Below are 15,036 nucleotides of genomic sequence, written 5' to 3'. Positions count from 1 at the left end.
AAATCGTATTAATACCTTGTCAGCTCAAGCAGCAGAGCTCATCGCTCTGACACAAGCCTGTATTCAAGCTACGAATAAGAAAGTCAACATATATACTGATTCACGTTATGCATTCGGAGTTGTACATGACTTCGGCGTGCTGTGGCGAGAGAGAGGTTATTTAACTTCCCACGGTACCCACATCCAGCACGGACCCTTATTCATGCCTTACTAGATGCAATACATCTACCTACTGCAATATCAATTATGAAATGTAAAGCTCATACGAAAGTTACTGATATCATTTCCCAAGGCAATGATTTAGCTGACAGAACAGCTAAACAGACTGTTCAAACTCACACGTCTGACATGACAAAGACAATAGTTCCGACACCAACACATTGCATGACGGTTAAGGATCCCGCTCTTGACGTAATCGACATACAGACACATGCTACACCAGAAGAAATAAAGAAATGGACTGGATTAGGAGGGACCCAAACGGATCAAGGATGGATGACGAAGGAAAAATCTGTGTGGTTCCTTCCTGATTCAATGGTCCAAGTTATCATTAACACTGTACATAGTCCAGCGCACCTAGGAGAAAAAGCTATGCTAGACAGCATTCAACACATTTGGTTCAACAAACATTTACGAGCAGCAGCTAAACAAAAAGTCTGTACCTGTATGATCTGTTGTCAGTTTAACCCAGGTAAAAGCATTCCCGTAGAACAGGGTGGATTTCAGCCTCCTGATCACTCTTTTGAAGTCCTCCAGATGGATTATATCCAGATGGAACGATGTCGAGGATTCAAATACGTTCTTGTAGTTGTGTGTGCTCTTTCCCGTTGGACAGAGGCATACCCGGTTTCAGATTACACTGCCCCGACTACTGCCAAACAGTTAGTTCGAGAATTCTTCCCACGGTACGGTTTACCACGTGCTGTCTACTCAGATAACGGCCAGCCGTTCTCCTCCGAACTAATGAAACACGTTTCACTTTTGTTAGGCTATCAGTGGAGATTCCACTGTGTCCGACACCCCGAGGCAGCAGGTCTCGTGGAACGACATAATCAAACTCTGAAAATTAGATTGTCCAAAATATGTAGAGAGAAAGGTGTCGACTGGGTAGTAGCCCTACCAGTTGCACTCTTTTATATGAGAATGGTAGCGCACTCTCGAACAGGGCTATCCCCTTATGAGGTGATCTTCGGTAGACCACCAAATATGTGGGGGACGCCTATACCACGAAAAATAACTGATATTGACTGTAATATGCTGACAGATTACCTGGCTTCCTTGATGTCTGCACTACAATCTTGTCGTTCACAGGTAGCTGCAGCCTTTTCCGACAACACCGAGGTGAAACCCCATGACGTAGTTCCAGGGGATCTGGTATTAGTGAGGAACTTTGACCGGAAGTCCCAGCTGGATCCTAGGTGGAGATCGCCTCAGCTCGTATTGTTAACAACGAGGACAGCCGTGAAGATCGAAGGTCGAAAAGGCTGGATACATTCAAGTCATATCAAGAAATTTCATGGACTACCATCCGATATAGAGACTAAACCCTGTATTTCCTCAAGGACAGACTCAAAGCTTCCTTTGGTTGAACAAAATAACTCAGAACAATATAGACTAAAACTACGGTCCAACAAGTCAGACAATTTGATTGTTTAAGTCCTCTCCAAGGTGAATCGGTTGAATTTGTCTCTGACATGTATCCTCTGGACCGGAATAGAGAAGGAGACAATCAAACCCAGTTAAAAAAACATGCGTACTGTAAATCACTGCGTAGTCATTGTACAGTGACGTTATTAATTTTGTTTTTCTTATGTCTTTTAATAATAGCTGCAAGTATATTGTTGCACATATATTATCCTATTTCTAAACATGTTCATAATGTTACTGCTGAACATTCTTTTAGTGAATTTCCCCCGCATGAGTTATCATATAGATTTGCGCTGCGCAACAACACTTATTAGTATGTTACATCATTCCCATCAGGTTAGCAATGCTACAAATTGTTGGATATGTGGCCGACTCCCTCCCTATCAGAACTATCAAGGAATTCTGCCTCTCTTCCCATATCCGTTCACACACAATGGCTCCTGTGGAGCATGGTTGAGTTTAATTAATTCCCAAGATTCGAATTCCGCAGTTTATCAAGACAACTGGGTATGGGGAAACCTGTACTTAGTTTTACTTAAAGTCTGCTACCCTGACAAGGAGGGACTTCCCAAAAGAACAGGAACTGATCTAGAAAATGAAGTATATGGATTAGGTAATTTCACGCTTAATCTCATGATCCTGAATGTCGAATCCGAACCCGCACCAATTTTGCCCGCTATGTCAGTATTTCCGGTTAAAGGTGAATTATGTATAAAAAAGAATGGCTCTATACACATGGGCCACAGTAAATGCACCACTGTAATAGAATTCAGTGATCAAGGCAAGTCTACATTTAGAGCTTCTCGTCATTCCTACTTTATATGTGGCCAGACCGCATATATACGCCTACCTCTAGATTGGGATGGTACCTGCTACATCGGATTCCTTTTGCCACCTGTTTTCCTAGCTCCTCCTGATTATCATAGAAATACTCATTTAGTACACAATAGAGAACGGAGAGATCTCCCAATAGTCGATTATACTGAGACAGCATGGGAAAAATACACAGATTTCAATAAAGGTCTCTTTCCCTATATAGGTACAGTTACCAATAGTAAGCTGATACGTAGATTAACCAGAACCCTTGAAGCAGTAGTGAACGAAACTATTTCCGCCTTAGGCAATTTAACAGAAGAGCAGTCTGCTATGCGGATTGTTGTGCTTCAAAATCGTCTTGTCCTTGACGTCATCCTGGCCGATAGGGGCGGAGCTTGTAGGGTCATCGGATCAAGCTGTTGCATTTTCATACCAGAAAATTCGCCATCTGTATATAAAGCCATAACTCGCCTTCATAAGATTGTAAGCCAGATACACCAGAATCCAGGCACCTGGACGTGGTCCAGTTGGTTTTGGAGTGTATTATCTACCTTTGGATGGAGGGTCCTATCCTTCCTAGGTATTGGCTTTCTCATACTATTCAGTTGCTGTCTATGTCTACAATGTGGACCAGCGATCTGTGGTCTGTGTGCCACATCGTGTATTCCACCACCAAGATTTCATTCAAGATTCCGGAAGAAGAAAGAAGAACAAATGATGCTATATGAACAGATCAACGGATTGATGACGATTGATATCTCTTAACGGGCAAGTAGGGGACAAGGAGGGAATGTGGAAATATGGATTTTTATAGTCAGTTATGTCCCCTATCTTGGACCCCAACGGTTTCATGTATAAATCATAAGTACATGTATGTTCCCTCCAGTTCCAGTTATGAAGATGCAAACACATGTGCGTCCACCGTCAACATGTCCTCTTTCAGATCCGCCATGAATGGGCCGGATATTCTATTTCTAAGTATGAAAGGCCACCGGCTTTTATATGGTTCACTTATCCCATTTTACAGTTCAGACGAGTAGGCCCTGATTCTGCCATCAAGCCTTTTCTGCCTTCTGCCTCTGAAAGCTACAGTCTGAGCTCGCATCTGTACCCATGAACTTTGTCCTACTCCCTGCGCGGCTAACGGTGCCTGACTCCAGCCTGTTGCCTGCCAAAAACTGTATTTCACCTTCAAGATTATCTGTTTTGCTCCGCTCCCTATCCAATGCATTCCTGTCTAGTAGTTTAAGTAAACATTCTTTCAGCTACCGAGCAAAAGGCCCGGCTTCTCTGTCTTCATACAAGTAATTAATAGCTCTGTTACTATGGACGATTTCTGCCCTCGCATCTAGTGTAGACACTTAGACGCTTGTACACGCACTAACGGACAGTATAGTCAGTATAGAATAAGATTCTATCCTAAGAAGACCTTTCTTTTTGGATAACACAGTTCTTTAAACATAGGATGTTAGATATGATTTGGGATTAGGTTGACATAACCCCAGACTTCTGTCTCCACATGTAGAGCTAAATGTCAAGTTCCCTTCATCCCCTAGTTACACGTCAATCACACGTCATGCTGCTGCGTGCGCATCTCTGCCAAGTATTTCTGCTGACATTGCGAAATTCTTTCATGGAACCACCCATTTATGACGTCATATCCAATGACGTTCTTTAAGCTACGCCCAGTTACACCTACTTTAGTGACGCATGTATGTTCTTATCTTTACTATCAACTGTTACGCCTCCTGCATTTGTTTCACTGTAATGCCTATTGTATAAAAATGATTATCTGTCAATAAAGGGGGTTCTTCACTTCCTGAACCTTCGTGGTGATGGAATATGGAGCTCCTCAATTTAAATTGATTCTGGAATAAAGCCCGTTCCGAACCTCTAATACCACGGATTCTGCCTCTTATTTTACTGAGCTATTATTATAGATTTTCCGCATCAAATTAAGTCCCGGTAATTAAATTATTTACCACACCAGGACATAAGCTTCTTCGGATATCGTTTCTCAGACAGAGGAATCGGGCCGGATCCCACCAAAGTGAAGGATGTCCAGGAAGCGCCGGCCCCTACGTCAGTGACAGGAGTCCGCAGTTTCTAGGGCATGGTCACATATTGCGGCTGATTCATCAAGAACCTATCGGATTTGACAGGTCCGCTGCGAGAACTTACAAAGACCACCACCCACTGGACCTGGGGCCCAGCACAAGAGTAATCGTTCCAGCAGACCAAGGCTGCTTTGTCCGCGGACACAACCCTTGTCTATTTTGACCCACGTCATGACTCCCAGCTGGTAGTAGACGCCAGTTCCACCGGTCTCGGTGCCGTCTTAGCACAACAACAAGGCTGCGGAGAGTGGGCACCAGTTGCCTATGCAAGCAGGACACTAACACCTACTGAACAGCGCTACTCGCAAATCGAAAGGGAGGCCATAGCCATTCTCTGGGGATGCCGCCATTTCCACATCTACTTGTACGGCCATCCGTTCACTGTCATTACCGACCACAAGCCACTGGTTCCACTTTTCCAAGGCTCTTCGTCTCGCCCCCCTCCACGGATTGAGAAGTGGATACTGCAGCTACCTACAAGAGTTCCAGCTGAAAGTGGAATACCGACCAGGCACACGGAACCCAGCTGCCTTCCTGTTGCGGCATTCCCGGCCAGCCACCTCTCCTGAAGCTGCGGAAGCGGCTGCCACAGAAGATTACGTGAGGATGATAGTTGAGCGGTCCCGACCTCTCCCGATGTCACTGCAAGAAGTCATAGCCGCCACCCAAGACGACGACTGCCTCCAAATGGCAATACAAGCAGTCCACTCAAGAGACTGGCAGCATCTACAAAGTCCGTCGCCCATATGAACAACAGCAGCCCAAGCTAAGCTACGCTGAAATCCCTGTATCAAGTCCGTCAAGAGCTGTCAGAATCGGCAGAAGGCTGTCTCCTGCGGGGTCCGCGCCTGGTTCTACCCGCAAGCCTTACCAAGCAAGCCGCTCTTCTCGCCCACTGAGAACATCAGGGCATCGTCAAATCCAAGAACCGGCTCCGGAGTAAAGTATGGTTCCCCGGCCTGGACCACCTGATAGAGTCGCTAATACAACACTGCCCCGTATGCCTCGCCACAAGTCTCCCAAGCAGGCCGGCACCGGTAATCACCGAAGCAGCCCCGGGCGGCCCATGGGACAGAGTCAGTGCGGATTTCGGCAGCCTGCCAGGGGGGCGACACGTGATGGTAGACGACTTTTCTAGGTATCCAGAAGTAGAGTTAATTTCCTCAACGTCATCCGCAGAAGTAATCCCTAAACTAGAAAAAGTGATAGCCACCCATGGACTCTTTGGAGAGCTCTGGACTGACAATGGACCACCGTTCACCAGCATGGAAGTGGCCGAATACCTAGCCTCCCACCGAATAAAGCACCGGAAAATCACACCAAGGTGGCCCCAGGCCAATGGCGAAGTAGAGCGGCTGGTGCAAACCCTGAATAAGACTATCCAAATCACGCTAGCCGAAGGACTCAACCTAGAATGAGCTGTGTATCAATTTCTCCGGGAGTACCGGCTCACTCCACACTGTACCACGGGCATATCGCCAAGCCGCCTGTGTTTCGGCGGAGCGATTACCGACACCATTCCCCATCACTCCACGTGGGAGGAAGCCGCGAGCCCCCCGAATCTGTCGGACCTGAGACGACAAAAAACCAATAAAGCGGCATCTCAGAAGATACGTGCCAAAGAAAGCCCGTTTGCTGTGGGCGACCAGGTACTTGTGCAAGATCGACACCCCGGAGGAAAGTTCCGGACACCGTTCGAACTGCAACCATGGACAGTCATTGCCATAAAAGGCACCATGATGAGTGCACAGCGAGGATCAGAGACAGTCACCCGCAATGTTTCATTCTTTAAGAAAATACCACCCGCTGAAGGATGCGACGCCCCAGAGCGCCCCGATCAGGATGAGCTGCCCCGACTTGGACCTGCAACTCCTAATAGCAGGATGACAGAACGTGGGCAATCAGGCTCACCTGACCGCTCTGCCAACCTACCATCTTTGCCACCACCAGCCCAAGAGTCCGGAGGAAGTCAAAGTCTGGTTTCCACCTGCGATCCAGTCGACCAGCCCCCAGACTCGCAGCTGCGGAACAGCCAAGGCCGGTACCACCTCCGACCCTGCCCCAAGCCTTCCCAGAAGTATAAGGACTATGTGACCTGTGGCTAGTCAGCGATCGAAAGTCAGGTCGCAGCCAGGGTGAGCAGCTACCACCGGCTCCCAAGTAAGACTGTTCCACTTTTGTTGTAACTCGACCGGTTGTCAACAGTCAGGACTAAGAGTTTATGTTTGTGATTTGAGTTTGTGTTCATCTCAGTTTTGTCTCCTGGTAAAGGAGGAATGTAATATCGCAAGAGACAGTGGGACAGCCCACGTTTCTCACAATAGCAGGGGAGTCTACACACTCAATTACCCCCTCGATAGTGCGATAGTTACGGTGGGCTCGACGGAGGTCGAGACCACGTGAGGTAGTGAATAAATAGCCCAGCGTGCTGGGCGTGGTCAAGTTATGTGCTGACCGCAACTACAGCATACGTGTGTCAGTGTGGCTCATTTACATTGCAGGCCCAATAACGCACAACATCACACAGATATGTGCAGCAGCTGAGATATCAGTCAACACAGCTTATCGCTCCAAAATAATACAACAAACTATGTTATGCTTGGTGGGCAAGAGCCGGACTGGTTTGTGGGGAATTTTTATTTTTATATATATATATATATATTCACTGAAAAAACCATAGGTTTCACACAAGTTATAGTTAGCTGTACATTTCACTTGTAAAAAACCAATGAAATTCCCCCGTTATAGTTAGTGCAGGCAACTATAACTCACGCGACCGCAATCCTCTGCTGATGCTAATACTGTATTTAGACACTTATTTGCCCATGTCTTCTTCCATTAAATTTTAGCTATACATATATTACAAATAATTTTTTTTCATAAAGAAACATATGTCATCAGCAGAGGATTGCGGTCGCGTGAGTTATAGTTGCCTGCACTAACTATAACGGGGGAATTTCATTGGTTTTTTACGAGTGAAATGTACAGCTAACTATAACTTGTGTGAAACCTATGGTTTTTTCAGTGAATTTGCAAGGTTTTTTAAATGCTAATTCCTAACTATAACGTGTGTGAAACCTATGGTTTTTTCAGTGAATTTGTACGGTTTTTTGAAATGCTAAGTTACTTTACGCCATTCGTGGCGTGCGCGCCCAGTTAACGCAGTTTGTTCCGTGCCCACTTTACGCAGTCAGTGCCGTGCACGCACGGTGGTCACGCGGTGCGCTGCGCGCACCGCGTGCCCACGTTAAGCGGGATGGGCCATGTACGCACGATGCGCTTCGCGCACCGTGCGCACATGGGGGACATATTATGCGCATCGTTGTGAAATGTATTCTTTATTAATTTCACAGGTGAAATATGCCATGCACAAATGGTGACCTTCGGGTACCATTTGCACACGGGGTGGGGAAGAGTGTGGATAATTTTTTTTTTTAACAAATTTTTACCGTACGCGTACGGTAAGTGTAATCGGCGATTTTTCGAAAAAAAAAATATACATTTATTTTGGCCTTGGGGGTTGTTTGAGGACCCCTATATCAATGCTGGGTGGTTATGATCTCAATATACTGCCCCTTTAGACATTTTTTGGCTTTATTTTTGCTGCCCCACTCAGAGTGCGAGAGAGAAAATGGCGGCCGCCGCTTCCTGGTTTCAACCGATTCGAATGTTTACTTAGATCTAACAGCCAATCAGAATCGCGCTCGCGCACGTCACCGTACGCTAAGCGCACCGTAAGCGCACCGTAAGCTGGCTCAGATATATATATTGATTTAAAGGCTATTTTCTCAGAATCTACTGAACATATTTACACCAAACCTACAAAAGGCACTTCCTTGACCTGTAGACTACCTCTCTGCCAAATTTCAAGGAACTCTGTTCAGCCGTTCGGGCTGTAGCTGTGTCTAATGGTCCTATGGAAAAATGCATGGGAAAAACGCGTTTTGGGACCCCCCTTTTATCTCAGCCCCCGCTTGACGAATCCCCCCCGAGACTTTCAGGGTAGGAGCGGAGCGCCCCACCTATTTTGAAAATTTCGCGAGGATTCGTCGACCGGCGCCAAAGTTATTTAAAATAGAATGTTGCGGTTTTCCTATGGTAAGAGGGTCCTAACTATAACTACCTACTGGCGACCGCCAGTAGGTAATATATATATATATATATATATACACACACACACACATAAATACAAACATACATAGCTATATATCCAATGTGTTTATTTATGCTGTACGTGGAAGACATGCAAGGTTAAATATACTGTTATAAAACAATTCTAAAAAATAAATAATACAACTAAAATAAATACATTTTTGGCTGTAAAAATTAGGAATGTGATGCCTGAAGTGGGTGTGTTGACACATACGCATTTACAAATCAAGAAATGCTGAACCAAATCACAAAAACATGTTATGGTACTATAGGAAGGGTAGCTACATTTATATGGAGAAAAAAAAAACACCCGTTTGCTCACGTTTTCAGATTCTGAACTGCCCAGCAGTTGAGATTTAAGCAGTCGGAATTCTTTGCTCTTCAGCTTGGAAATTCTATCCGGCCGCTTCAAACAGCCCCAAAACGCACTTGCAATGATTGCTTCACGCATTTGGAGAAAACACCAGATTCTGTTGATTTTCTCGGTCTTTACACAACAGCTGGGACGATAAAATAAATACTGGCCAGGTAGCAACTACTAACTAGCACGTCATTCATGTTGCCTAAAAAACATAAAATTTCAATTAGCCGACGGAGAAGTCAGACGCTTTTACGTGGACAAGAGAACAACAAAGGCCACCCCGTGAGCCGACTTGAAGCGGCCTCGTCTGCGACACTTGTGCGGAACAACGACCTACTGCACACCCTGCCTTAACCAATGTGTTGCCAAGCTCTAATATTATTGGCTGCAGCGTGGCATGCTCCGCATTCGCAATAAGTTGGTTCCCTTCTGATTGGCTGATTAACCTTTGTTGCCCTACCCAAGCGGTGCTACGCACCAGTAACAATCGTGTTTATTGGCTACACGACCAACCCTCGCACTTCGCGCTAAGTGGACTGCCCGCAGATTGGTTGATATGTCTTTGATGCCTCACCCAACCGGAGCCATTTTCCAGAAACAATGGCATCATTGGCTTCGTCGTCGTGCGCGCTCTGGCCCGAGCGAACTACCGCCCACGTGCCGCACAAGCGCTGCCACTCTCTAGTTGCAAAGGTGTTTATTGGCTGTGGTGTTACACGCGCTCTGCTACTGTCCCGCCTAGGTGCTGCCACTCTCCAATTGCAAAGGTGTTTATTGGCTGCCTGTCATTCCTCTGGCCAAAGAGGAGACGCATTCAGATTCATACATGATAACAACCTTTTCAAAGAGGAAAGAGGGAGATAAAATAAAATGATAGAGATAATAGCATTTCCCGGTTGATTCTATGGAAGCAGGAGAATATCAGACGGAAGACAGCCAACATAAATCCCTTTTAGCTCAGATATCAGGAATCTAATTATAGCAACCCTTGTTGCCCAGCCTTAACTATAAGGTAAGTCTATTGTGATAACGCAGTGAGTGACATTTAACATCACTCCACGTGGCACTGTGCACTACAAATGACAATTGGTCCACCCATGTTGGTTTTAGGACCCATATTCTGAGGTGGGTTGATGTTTTCTCAGATACTTAAGCTGAGGTTAAGCCTAAAGGCCAGTGATACTCAAAGTACGGCCCGGGGGCCACATGCGGCCCTCCTGACCTTTACATGGGGCAGCACTGAGCTGCTGTTCATTTGACGCAGCACTAACATTAAAACGATGTTAAATGTACAGGCAAGATTTTATTTACTGTTTAATTGAAGTTAAAGAAAGGAAGTAACTAGGTTTGCCCTGCACAACTTAACTTTAGGAGCACCATCATTTTCAAAGTCATTTTGCAGCAAAAGGGTAAAATTATGATGAGGTTTGTTCAAAACTTCAACATTTTATTTTATTGACATGCAGAATCATTTTACTTTAGTATATTAGAATACATCAGTGCATTGAGAAGTTTTTTTTTAAGTGATAGTATTCCAATATGAATTTAGAAACATACATTCTTCCCCCACACTGACAACAATGCCAATATTGAACTAAGAGGTAAGTCAGTTGTTATGTGCCCTCTTAGGGTGGCCTCCTATTATACATGAACAACACTAGATTTGATTAAATTAAACACAGGAGAAGGTTTTGTACAGTGCACATCCTGAAGTGATGTATTTCAAAGTCCTCTTATATGTGATAATGAAAGAAATAGGACGGAAAGTGAAACAAAACAATTGCCTAGGATCACACAATCTGGTAAAGTGGAGAAGCTGGGATTAATCCCAGGTTTTCTGGTTTCACATTGCGCAATTAAGATACTACCATGCATATGCTTTGCTTCCCCTATACCCATCTTACCGGGCACCTTCCGTGCCAACCCTGCCCCTCCCCGCCAGCCCCCACAGATCACCCTCCTGCTGGCATTGATGAGGCCCTCGGTCACATCACAGACCAAAGATTGCGGCCCTTGGGAAAATATTTGCGAGTACCCATGGCCTAAACAAAATGGATGGGCAATTATGCTTGTGATTGATCAACACACACTTATGGGACGCAGGGGGGGTGGTTGGCTCAAGGCTAGGTGGGTACATATGGACGTTCACTTCCCAGGTAGTGAGGAACCTCTTACGGGAAGCTTCCCCTGCATTGGAGGTCAGCTCTTCTCATGAGGATACTCCTGGGGTGTTGCTGATTCTCTTGTGGGGCCCCTGAGCAAGGTCTTCACCATTGAGGCAGTGGGGAAGTGCGTGCGCCTTCCTACACAGGCTAGGAAAAGGCGCTGACACGATGTTCTGGAACATGGGCCGGTCTGCCAATGCAGAACTGGGAGTGCGCACTTGCACCTGCGTAACGTTCACTATGCGCCCAATTTGCCATTGCAAGCCCGGGTATGCGTACCGGCCCTTGAGCTGTTTCATGTACATGTCCAGCCTGCTGTTGCAGGCTCGAGGTGGCGCCCAGGCATTTTGGATAGGTGCCCGGTTTGCCAATGCCCAGCCAGTAAGTGCCTACCTGCATATGTGTTGTTCTGACACTCTGGTCAACCTGCCATTACAAGCCTGTAATTGTGCGCTTGCACCTATGCTGATATTGGCGAGGTGCCCGGTCCACTGTAGCAGGCCAGGTGTGCCCAATCGCACCTGTAAGGGTCATCCTGTGTCTGGCTTGCCAGGGCAGGGTGGTTTGCGCTCTCGCACCTAAGGTGCTGGGGCTTGGGTAAGCCCATGTGACCTACCTGTCTGTGCAGGATGGTGTGAGCACCCTTACTCCTAAAGGAACTTGGGCCTGAGTGAGCCCATGTACCCGGCCTGCCATTGCAGACCAGTGTGTGCACACTAGCATCTATAATGATGAAACTTCTGAGCAACCTGTCAGTACAGGCAACTGTGTGTGCACCCGAACCTATGGTTCCATTGACCGCATGTGCAGCGTGCCATCACAGGCTAAGTGTGCGCCCATACCCCCATTTTAGTTAAACCCATGTCTAGCCTGTTATTGCATACTGGTGTGGGCGCAGTTGCACCTCTGGTGCTGGGAACTATGTGTCCGACCTGCAATTGCAGTAAGTGTGCGCAGTATCGCACATGCGCCCAGGTAGCGAGGAACACCTGTGTGTTTTCACTACCTATGAGTCTTGTTCTTCCCATAGGTTAACATGCGGAAGCAGGTGACATTGCTTTAAGCTGCAATAGTGGATTGCAATGAAGCAGCCTCATGATGTTTCCTATCATTGGATTCGCTGCGCCAAACCCTTTCCAGTGGTAAAGGTGATGTAGGCATAACTCACTTAGCAATGCCACTTTTAGAATACGGGCAGTTCTATGCTCTCAGGCTCTCGTGTGCATAGTCATGAAAAAAAGAGCTTTCTCTACCTATATCTTTCAAAATGTACAAGGTATAATCAATTTGTATGCTGACACTTAAACTAAACCAACAAACAAAACGTTCAGCACATAGTCAGAAGAGAATTCATTACTATATTTTATTTTTCATTTTTGTCAGAATCAAAAAAAATTAATTCAATGCGATGGCTAATTTACAGTTTGTGAGGAATGCATCAAGCTTAACAGTATATATACACAGGTGTTGGTCAGACTTGAAGAGAGGCCCCAGACATAATCATACACAAACAAGCTCACAGACTCATACCAATATCATACCATACCATAAATACATACATCACAAATCTACAAACGAAGGATCTAAATAACACAAAAAAGCCCTACAATCACAGCAGTCAATATATAAAAATCGTCATACAGGATTTCAATACTGTGCAGAGTTGAACATGTTCAGATTTAAAGAATTGGGAAATAGATGGGCCTCATGGAATGCGCCGACGCGCGTTTCGGTGAACGCACCGAGATGTAGGTGCCACCTTCCTCAGGGCGTACAAAGACCATACAAAATAGTTTTGGTGATGTACTGGGACCTGACAGGGATAAAATAACATGAGGGAAATTACAAATCTACATTTAGTCCAATTAATAATCGATATCTCAATAGCGTCATTTATCCTAATGAATGCATATCATACAGTGATCATCAGTCATAAGTGTCAGAAAAACAAAACAAAAAACAATTTATCAAGATTGAGAAAATGTTAAAACACGAGAACACTAGATTAACCTATTCAGACACTAGTATCAATACAAAATGACCATTGATGAAAGAAAACGACTAGAGAGAGAGGGTGTGATTTTGAAGTATATGTGATAGATAACAGGTCCCATCCACAGAATAGGCAGACAAACGAGAGAATTAGCAAGAAGAAGAACAAACTCTCATGAATACTCTGTAGCAAAAAAATGTGCAACATAGTAACAATGGGAAAGCGTACAAGATAGAATATCCCGCTCACCTGTATAGAATATATATATATGGCGTTCAAGTTAAGCTGAGGACATAAGCAGAATCACTCTGGCCTCAGACAGGTGGCCGATGCGTTAAGTAACTTCAATCTGCTGGATACATAGACAGTAAGATAAGTTCTTTTGGAAAAAAGTCAGGCTGAAATGAAAGAACTGAGGCCTGGCATAAACGCTGTTAGATAAAGTTAGTGTGAGCAAAAGGAAAACAAGCACAAAAAGAATGATGGAAAAGGGCTTCGCGATTCGCAATATAAACAAAATTCAGAATTCAAATACCGAGACTCTGAAGTTAAATGGAGACGGACATTCTGTTATATAACTCATTCTAAATGACAGATATATCATATTTCACTGGGTGAACAACACTGCATGCGGTAGTGAAAAATCACCTATTGTTGACTCGGAGTTGACTCGGAGTCTGGGCTTAGGCTTTCAGAATAAGAATTTCAAGGGTGAAAGTAATTTCGGTTCCGGGTCGAGCTGAACAGCAAAAAGAATAAAAGAAATAGAAGAAATAAATGTAGACAATGAAATTGGACTCAAAAAAATTATTTTAGTGTTGTATGCTGTATGAAGATTGAATAAAAAGCAGCAAAAAGCACCTGACTGGGCAGATCTCAGTATATCCGTAGTTTATTGATATTTCCAGGCAGCGAGTTAGAAATCTGCCATTGTGTAAAGTTTGATTCTTTTCAATAATGCTGGTCAAAACCCTGCAACCTTCTATTTGGGGGATATTCGAGTACAAAGAGTCGACATCCAGGGTTACCAGGATTTCCTGTTGGGGGTTGTATTGCAATCCTTCTAACTTTGAGATAAAATGTCCTGTGTCCTTTAGACCGTGCTTCCATATCAATAAACTACGGATATACTGAGATCTGCCCAGTCAGGTGCTTTTTGCTGCTTTTTATTCAATCTTCATACAGCATACAACACTAAAATAATTTTTTTGAGTCCAATTTCATTGTCTACATTTATTTCTTCTATTTCTTTTATTCTTTTTGCTGTTCAGCTCGACCCGGAACCGAAATTACTTTCACCCTTGAAATTCTTATTCTGAAAGCCTAAGCCCAGACTCCGAGTCAACTCCGAGTCAACAATAGGTGATTTTTCACTACCGCATGCAGTGTTGTTCACCCAGTGAAATATGATATATCTGTCATTTAGAATGAGTTATATAACAGAATGTCCGTCTCCATTTAACTTCAGAGTCTCGGTGTTTGAACTCTGAATTTTGTTTATATTGCGAATCGCGAAGCCCTTTTCCATCATTCTTTTTGTGCTTGTTTTCCTTTTGCTCACACTAACTTTATCTAACAGCGTTTATGCCAGGCCTCAGTTCTTTCATTTCAGCCTGACTTTTTTCCAAAAGAACTTATCTTACTGTCTATGTATCCAGCAGATTGAAGTTACTTAACGCATCGGCCACCTGTCTGAGGCCAGAGTGATTCTGCTTATGTCCTCAGCTTGACTTGAACGCCATATATATATATTCTATACAGGTGAGCGGGATATTCTATCTTGTA

At 44.7% G+C, this 15,036-nt stretch overlaps 1 long non-coding RNA gene across 1 annotated transcript in view; it reads left to right on the top strand.

Annotated features, from left to right (window-relative positions):
* Positions 1-9,864: 9,864 nt before the first annotated feature.
* LOC146863460 (uncharacterized) overlaps positions 9,865-15,036 on the top strand; it is a 97,881-nt gene continuing 92,709 nt past the window's right edge. Inside the window, exon 1 of the long non-coding RNA XR_014978259.1 lies at positions 9,865-10,105. This is a non-coding gene — a long non-coding RNA (uncharacterized LOC146863460). The remainder of the gene's footprint in view (positions 10,106-15,036) is intronic.

The sequence above is a fragment of the Triturus cristatus genome, chromosome 2_2 (genome assembly GCF_964204655.1).
Source record: "Triturus cristatus chromosome 2_2, aTriCri1.1, whole genome shotgun sequence".
In the NCBI taxonomy this organism is placed as follows: Eukaryota; Metazoa; Chordata; class Amphibia; order Caudata; family Salamandridae; genus Triturus; species Triturus cristatus.
This window is presented reverse-complemented; position numbering and strand designations above follow the sequence as displayed.